Here is an 8468-nt window from a genome sequence, read left to right on the forward strand (position 1 = left end):
TATATTCATCATATAAAAATGTGTAATTAATGAGAATTATTTTCATTAATGATAGAATTGAAATAAAAATTAGGATAAAAAATAAAGAGCATTAATGTCTAACACATGACCTAACTAACTATGTCAAATGGTTTAATAATTTAATTATCTAGGTCATCGTAGGCAAGTGGTTTGGTAGGGATGCAAACAGACCACATCAGATTTGAATTAGGGTATATTCAAAACTAATCTAATCCAAAGATTCAACCAAATCTTATAAATATTGGTTCGAATCCAAATCCAATCAAGATGTCAGATATTTGAATCTTATATGACCCGATTTAATTTTTTTTAAAAAGTAATAAATTATTAAAAGAAAAAGAAAAATTTAATAGTTGAAATAAAAAAACAAAAAATATAGGTATTTTCTTAACTCCATCATATAAAAAATTTACAATACTACAATATAAATAACATATTTATAAATAAATAATAAATAACATATATATTATATATAAATGATATATTTATATAAATAATTGATTTGACCACAATATTAAAAAGCAATATTCAAACAAGCTATTGGAATTGCATTTTCTCTTGGTAAATAAGTAAATTTTATTATCTAATAAATTAAATAATAAAAAATAAAAAATAATTTTTTTATAAATTTGAAAATGCATTAATATTACATATTCTTCATATTAAACAAAAATATGTTTGAAAAATAAGAATTATTGTTAGTAAAAATAGAAATGCCTAAAACACAAAGAAAAAATGAATTAGTGTCTTAACCATAGTCCATTTTCCTGGTTAAATAGGTTAACAGTTAAATCAATAAGGTCCTTTGGTTACTGATTATTATCATCAACATCATTTGATACTACCACGTGTAAAAGTTGATGTGAAAATAATAATTACCTTTATTGATGATGAAAATGTAATACATGATTTAAAATCAACTGAAAAAGGAAAAAAATGGTTTTTCCATCCAAGTGGTGGGTTAGTGGTTCAACTACTCATGTTAAATGGATCAACACATGATGTCTTTATTAAATAATAAAATACATAAAATTATAGAAAATGTAGAAATTTATAAATAATTTTGGGTACTTCTATAACATTATATATTCATCATATAAAAAAAATGTCATTAATGAGAATTATTTTCATTAATGATAGAATGGGATAAAATTTAGGCTAAAAAATAAAGAGCATTAATGTCTAACACATGACCCCACTAACCATGTCAAATGGTTCAATGATTTAATTAGCTAGGTCATTTTATGCAAGTGGTTTGGTAGGGATGCAAACAAATCGGATCAAATTTGAATAAGGGTATATTTAAATTCGATTCGACTGAAGATTTGATTGAATCTCATAAATATTAATTCAAATCTAAATCCGATCAAGATGTTGGATACCCAAAACTTATACGATCTGATTTAATTTAAAAAATTAATAAGTTATTAAAAGGAAAAGAAAATATAGTAGTTGAAATAAAGAAAAAGTATTTTTTCAACTATTTTTATCATATACGAAGTTTACAAAAATGCAAAATAAATAGCATATTTATAAATGATAATAAATAACACATATATTATATAAATGATATATATATAACTGATTTGACCACAATATTAAAAACCAATATTCAAACAATATATTGGAATTGCATTTCCTTTTGGTAAATAAGCAATTTTATTATCTCATAAATTAAATATTAAAAAATAAAAATATAAAAGTTTTATAAATTTTATAGAAAATTTTGAATATGGCTAAAATAAGAATATGTTTGAAAAATAAGAATTATTGTTAGTAAAAATAGAAATGGCTAAAATACAAAGAAAAAAATGAATTAATTCTTAATCATAGTCCATTTTCCTAGTTAAATAGGTTAATGATTCAACCAATAAGATCATTTGGTTGCTAACTATCATCATTATCATTTGATATTGCCACTTGCAACACGCATACACTTTTACTAGTATATATAAATATATGTATACTAGTCGATTCGATTAACCAATTTTTTAATTTAGTTTTTGTCGATTTTTCATTTTTTCTTGCTCATCCCTAGCCATATAAATAACTTTTCCAAAAAACGAATGGGGCCTAAATATTAAATACTTAAATTACCCCTGCAATTCTTGACAAGTAGTAGATTACCTCTCTAGTTTAATAGAAGACGGAAAAGATTGAAAAGTCCATTTTACGCTTGATTATCCTTCAAATTTCAAAGCATGGTAGGTTTTGCTTGTATGTTAATAAAATAAAGAGGGTCGTTTGTTGAGTTTTTGCATGAATGTTATTTACAAAAGTACAGAGGTGGCTCTGGCCTCTAGGTAATCTTATGAAGTGTTTGGAATTAAAAGAGATAGGTTTGGGGGCAAATAATTGATAACTAGGTATGAAATCGTGTAAGAGGAGGAGTTGACATCTGCGCCCCACAAGATGTTTGGGATGTGCTGTGGGGCACTTGTGGGGTGCATATGTGAAAGTAAAAGTTTGAATGCTTTTGTTGGTGTAGAATATAAACGAATCCAATCACAAATCTAAGCTGTTCACCTCATGAACTATAGTCAAATGCCTCATGGGGTTGCTTATTGTACATGTATCAAGAAATAAAAAAATTCTAAGAAAACATTTGGGGGCATTCTTTTTTTGGATTTTGAGAGGGGGGAAAGTTGGTTAATGGGAAGTTGGTCAATGGGATTTTGGTTCCCATTAATCAAGAATCTCATCTTTTTTTAGATTTATGTGGGGACCAAGGAAAGTTTATTTTCCGGGTATCACTTATAGGTGGATAAATAACTTTCCCACGGGGCATTCTTTTTTTGGATTTTGAGAGGGGGGAAAGTTGGCAAATGGGATTTTGGTTCCCATTGACAAAGAATACCATATTCTTTTTTCAGATTAATGAGGAGGCCAAAGAAAGTTTATTTTCCTGGGTGTAAATGATACTCATCTCCTAGGTGAGTAAATAGCTTTATGGGGGAAAGTTTCTAACACTTAAATGGGACAAAATTGCCCCATTTAATAATAGATTTTTATGGATAAAATGATCATTTTCTTTTTTACTTGGAAAATAAAAGAAGATGGGTAGATACATTTACCTGGGTAAGTGTTTCTCAAGAAAAACTTACCTAAGTAACTGCATTTGCCCGGGTAAGTAACTTACCGAAAAGTGAACGGGGCCCTAGGGGAAAGAGGCCAATACTTGAATGGGACAAAAATACCCCTTTTAATAATGGATTTTTATGGCTAATATGGTCATTACCTTATTTACATGAGAAATAAAAGAACATGGGTAAATGCACTTACCCAGGTAACTGCATATACCTAGGTAAGTAACTTACTGAAAGCTAACGAGGCCTTAACTTACTGCATTTACCTGGAGAACTTCAATAAACAAGCTCTAGGTCTAGACATTCTCAAAAAGCTTAAACTTCAAATAAAGCTTAATGATTGCAATTGGGAACTTGAGAAAAATATATTACAACTAACCTAGAATGTATTACGTGACAATAGAACCGCTGGGCCTGCTCGTAGAAATCCAGCCCAAATTTGTTGAAGCTCAAATTAGATAGATCATAGTGTAGCGGTGTATAGAGTAAGGCGGTCTTTGGACCGTTGAAAGAAGTGACAAGCGAGATGCGGTTTTTGGCTGGTTTCTTCTTCTTGTATGAAGGCTATTCTAAGGGTGTCAATGGGTCGGTTTTGGATTGGACCCCATCTAGTCCAAAATCAATTTGGATGGATTGGACAGACCAATAAAACATATTGGATTGGACCTGGTCCTTTCGTAACAAATGTATATTGGGACTAATCCAATACCTGGTCCATTGATATAAGATAAGAATATATTTGTCAATGGACCAGGTTTGGGTTGAAACCAATCTAAATCAAAATGAATTCGAACAGATTGGATGGTCTAGATATTGAATTGGACCGGTCCAAATTAATTCAAAACACTCATTGGATTGGATTGGATTGGACCTAATCCATTTATAATGGACTCACATTGGACTGATCAGATTGGATCAAATCTAGTCCAATTGACACCCCTAGGCTATTGATACAGCTGACTTGTTTTAGTAACGGTGGTCTAGACGTATATCTAAAATCTAAGAGTGATAAAACTGGTTAATTTGTTAGGGTTTGAAGGGCGGAAGAGGAAAAACTGACTGAAGTATAGATAATCTGAGGCTGACTGTGCAAGACTTCACTTGCTCTGCTTCTGGGATTTGTTCCCCTTTTATATCCGCTTTTAGTAGGAGTAAAAGTTGGGCGGGATGGACCCGGTTTAACTTAACGTAGGTCCAAATGTCCAATCCCAAGAATTAGGCTTAAGGCCTGATCTCAGATCGAGCTTTGAGGTCAAGTTTGAACTGTTCAATTCGGGTCTAGCCCGTACAAAATTTGATACACTCAGGTTGGATTTGGGCCGAGCTGAGCTCCGGTTAGTCAATCAAATCACATTAAAAATTTATAATCTATAATATCTATAAAAGTGTCAATAAGGGGTCTTGGCTTCTGAAATTTTGGTTGGACCCTTTTATTTGATATTTTTTAAAGTGTAAATAAGGATAAAATAGGTATTTTATAACCTTCTTAAACACTTGAACTAAATAATTGCAATTATTCAACATGTATTGAATGGCAATCGAATTAATTGGGCAAAAATTATGTTAAAACACTTTAAAAGTGATAATTAAGACAAAGACATGTATTCTATAGATAACCTTTTAATGATTTAAATTAATGATTGTTGATGGGGGTTGATTTGACCCGACCTCCTAACTAAGGGACATGTGGATATGACTCGACGTAAGTGACAGCTCAACATGATAGCATAGCCACAACTCGGCGTAATGAGCTCGTTGAAACCCCGATAAAACAACTCGCCACAAGGCAGCTCGCTACAGTCCGTTACAGAATGGCTTGCTGCAAGACAGCTCGCTATTGGAGCTCGCTATGAAGGAGTTCGTTACAAGGGAGCTCGCTACAAAGGAGCTTGCTATTGAGTAACCCGGAGTCTTCGGGTAACGTCTTATCCGACAACGTTGTGCTTTTCAGTCTGCTCCCATGTCTCTTGTTTGGCGGCGCAGCACCTGCCATTCCATAGGACTGCCCCCACGTCTCACGTCAAGCGGCGTACACGCCAACTCTGCATAACGTCTCTCAGGTGACAGGACCGTACCCTGTGATGGATACCTGCACCAATCAAATCAGTCTGACGAATAACGGCTGTAGCAAAGAGTCAGAGGCGGTTACACCCAATTTGCAGCGCATTAATATATAAGGGCTCCGACCCTCAAGAAAAAGGTAATTGAATTTTTGGTAATCGAGTAGTGCGCATCCCCACTCTTAGCTCGTTATTACTCTCTAAGTTTCTCTATCAGAGTTCTAACTTAAGCATCGAAGTGTTCTCGCCGAACGAACTCCTCGGGAATCCTTCATCTTCTCTCTCAGGCACTGTCCGTTGCCAAATAGGAGAGATGCCCCTTCTAGCTAGAAATGACCAGATCGCGCTACATCAATTTTAATTCTCTAAATGGTAAATTAATAACTGAAAATCTCATAATTCATTTAATACTTGGCTCTTCCCCATTGATCTAATAAGTAGGAACATGAAAAGGTTGGCTGGAAGTGGAAGAAAGCCCTCAGGCTTTTATCTCTTAAGAAATTTGTTTTTTATTCTCCATCTGTTTCGGTTCTTATTGATGCCAGCCAGGCTGCTAAATTAATGACGGTGCCTATGTTCCCTTTTCTTGGTTTCAGAAGTGTTTAGGAGGTTCTTCCCAATGTTCTCGATTCTACTCCCCTCACACCTTCTTTGTTCGATGGAACAACGAATTCTGTGTCTGTGTCTAGCTCGCATAGAAGTTGTTAATTTGTCCTGGAATTTGTCGACAAAATCATTGATGCTGATTTTCTTTCTTGAAGGTTGTATGTATCTTACACATGCCCTTATTCACAACGTGTCTGGATTACTAGAAACTGTAAGGTTGTATTCATCTCTCTCTCTCTGCTGATATTCATTTCTGAACAAGAATTCTCTGTTTTTTCTTGTCTTGTTTAGCTAATATTTTATTTTGAATTCTTTGAGAAGCAGTGTTTGTAGAGCAAAATACAGTTGGTTCCTATTGATTTACAAAATAGGCCTACCTGGTACAAAGAGAAAGTCTACCCTTAAGACAAGGTGTAATACTCTTTCAAACCAGAATGCTAATATAATTGGCTCCTCCCAATAAATCTTGTCTTGTTGACACAGAATGAACTGAATTATTAGCTAAAATGAGAAGAAAATGCTAACTAAGATCTGCATTTTCTAGGTGCCATCATTGGAACACAATAACCAAGTCAGAGGCGAGAGCATTGAGTTGATGAAATATCTTGACACTCCCTTTTCTCCAATGTAAGATGCAGAAACATTATTTAATTTGTATTGTAAATGGAGTCTTCTTCCATTTAATCTCAAAATTTAATGCAAAAACAACATTCTAGGATCCGGCCAAAAGAGAGTTTGCGGAAGAGTTGCTTTCCTACACAGACACATTCAACAAAAAAAATGTGTTTACATCATTCAAGGAAGAAGCTGAAAAAACAATTGGTAAGATTTTAATATGCCACCAAACCATCCTATATGCATTAACTATAGGCTGACTCTGAATTGCAGTCATGAATCTACTTCAGGGGCTGCTCTTGATCACTTAGAAGACACACTTTCCAAATTTGATGATGGCCCATTCTTCCTTGGCCAATTCAGTAAGGAAAGTAGACGGTTGAATATATGGAGCCATGTTTCTATCCTTGATTTCTTGTGGCACTCTGGTTCATTTCACAAGTGAAAATATATGTAGGTGGATATTGTCTATGCTCCATTTATTGAAAGATTTCACCCATTCATACTGCAAGTAAAGAAATATGATATCACCATAGGAAGGCCTAAACTGGCAGCTTGGATTGAGGTAAAGCAACTAATTGTTCCAACAGCTTTCTGTTTTCTTTTTTTTTTTTTTTTTTGAAAGCCCAAGCAGTTTCTGGTTAGAGGTCCATAGTAACCATTCTATTTTATTCATAGCTACATTTCTTGTTAATGTATAGAGCCTGTAGCCTAAACCATTCCCTTCTCAACCTGCCTTTCTTCTATAAAGACACTCTGTTTTAAACCAATTAGCTCTTTGAGTCCTTCCATTTGCTGTCAATGACCTTCATTTTACGTATTTATTTATTTTGGCCAAGTCCTTCAGGTATAATCTATTGTAAAGAAATGTAATTTTATCAATTCTAATATGTAGCTATTGCATTAATCTATATCTATCTATAATCTATACTACTATAAAAAGCATGAATAGCTTCAATAATATTTTTGTAATTTTCTGAGGATAAAATTTACCCTTCTATATTTAAATTTATTGATAAAAAATAAAGGCAAAAGCGTAATCAATTATTAATATTAAATGAGTTGAAAAGAGACAATTATAAGATATTCAATGCATTCAATTTCCTCTCATTAAATCCAACATTTAAGGTAATAATTTGCATTCACCTTCATTGAATCATATATTTAAGGAATTTTTATTTATTCTCATCATTAAATTCTATTAATTAAATCCATACATAATAAATTAATAATTCCAATAACATAAAAATATACTTTTAAAATCTACCTAAAAAAATAGTGTTTTCATCTAGTCAATTGTAAGAAATTAAATCATTTCGGGTCAAATGGGCCAAGCCATGGTGTCACAACTAAATAATAAGATTGAAAAATAAATAAAATAAAAAATATAGAAATTAAAAAAAATTGGGAACATTTTTAACATTATATATTCAACATATTAAACAATAATAAGTATGATAAATAAGAAATATTTTTATTAATGATGAAAATAGAATGTAAAATTTAAAACCAATTAGAAATAAAACTATTTTCATATTCTCTCTCATTAAATCTCATATTAAGATATATTCTCTTATTAAATCCATGAAATTAATTTTCATATTATAAAAATAAATATTTTGAAAAAAACTATTTTCTTCTCTCCCAATGGCGAGTAAGCAATTCAACCATTTTGGGTCAAATGAGTTAATAAATAATGTAATAATTAAATAATAAAAAATTAAAATATATAAAATATATAATACAAAAAATAAAAAGGATTGAACATATATCTAATATTTATTATACTAAATAAAAATGTGTATGAAATGTAAGAAGTAATTTTATTAATGATGAAAATGGACTGACAAAGTTAAAATCAACCTATAAATGAAATAATGTCATAGTCAAATAATAAAACTTTTAAAAATAGAAATATAAATAATAAAAAAATAAAAATAAAAATAGAAACAATTTGGACACATATGTAATGTTATATATTCATAAAAATAAATATTGGGTGCATCTCTAATAATATACATTTGTTATTAATGATGAAAATGCAATATAGAATTTAGTGTCAACCTAGAAATCAAATTAT

General features: G+C 31.4%; 1 pseudogene; it reads left to right on the forward strand.

Annotated features, from left to right (window-relative positions):
* The first annotated feature begins 3664 nt into the window (after nt 1–3664).
* On the forward strand, nt 3665–7098 carry LOC148851037 (glutathione S-transferase L1-like; annotated as a pseudogene).
* Nucleotides 7099–8468: the final 1370 nt, after the last annotated feature.

This window comes from Nelumbo lutea, chromosome 5 (genome assembly GCF_056320005.1).
Source record: "Nelumbo lutea isolate HS-2025 chromosome 5, American lotus-T2T, whole genome shotgun sequence".
Taxonomy (NCBI): domain Eukaryota; kingdom Viridiplantae; phylum Streptophyta; class Magnoliopsida; order Proteales; family Nelumbonaceae; genus Nelumbo; species Nelumbo lutea.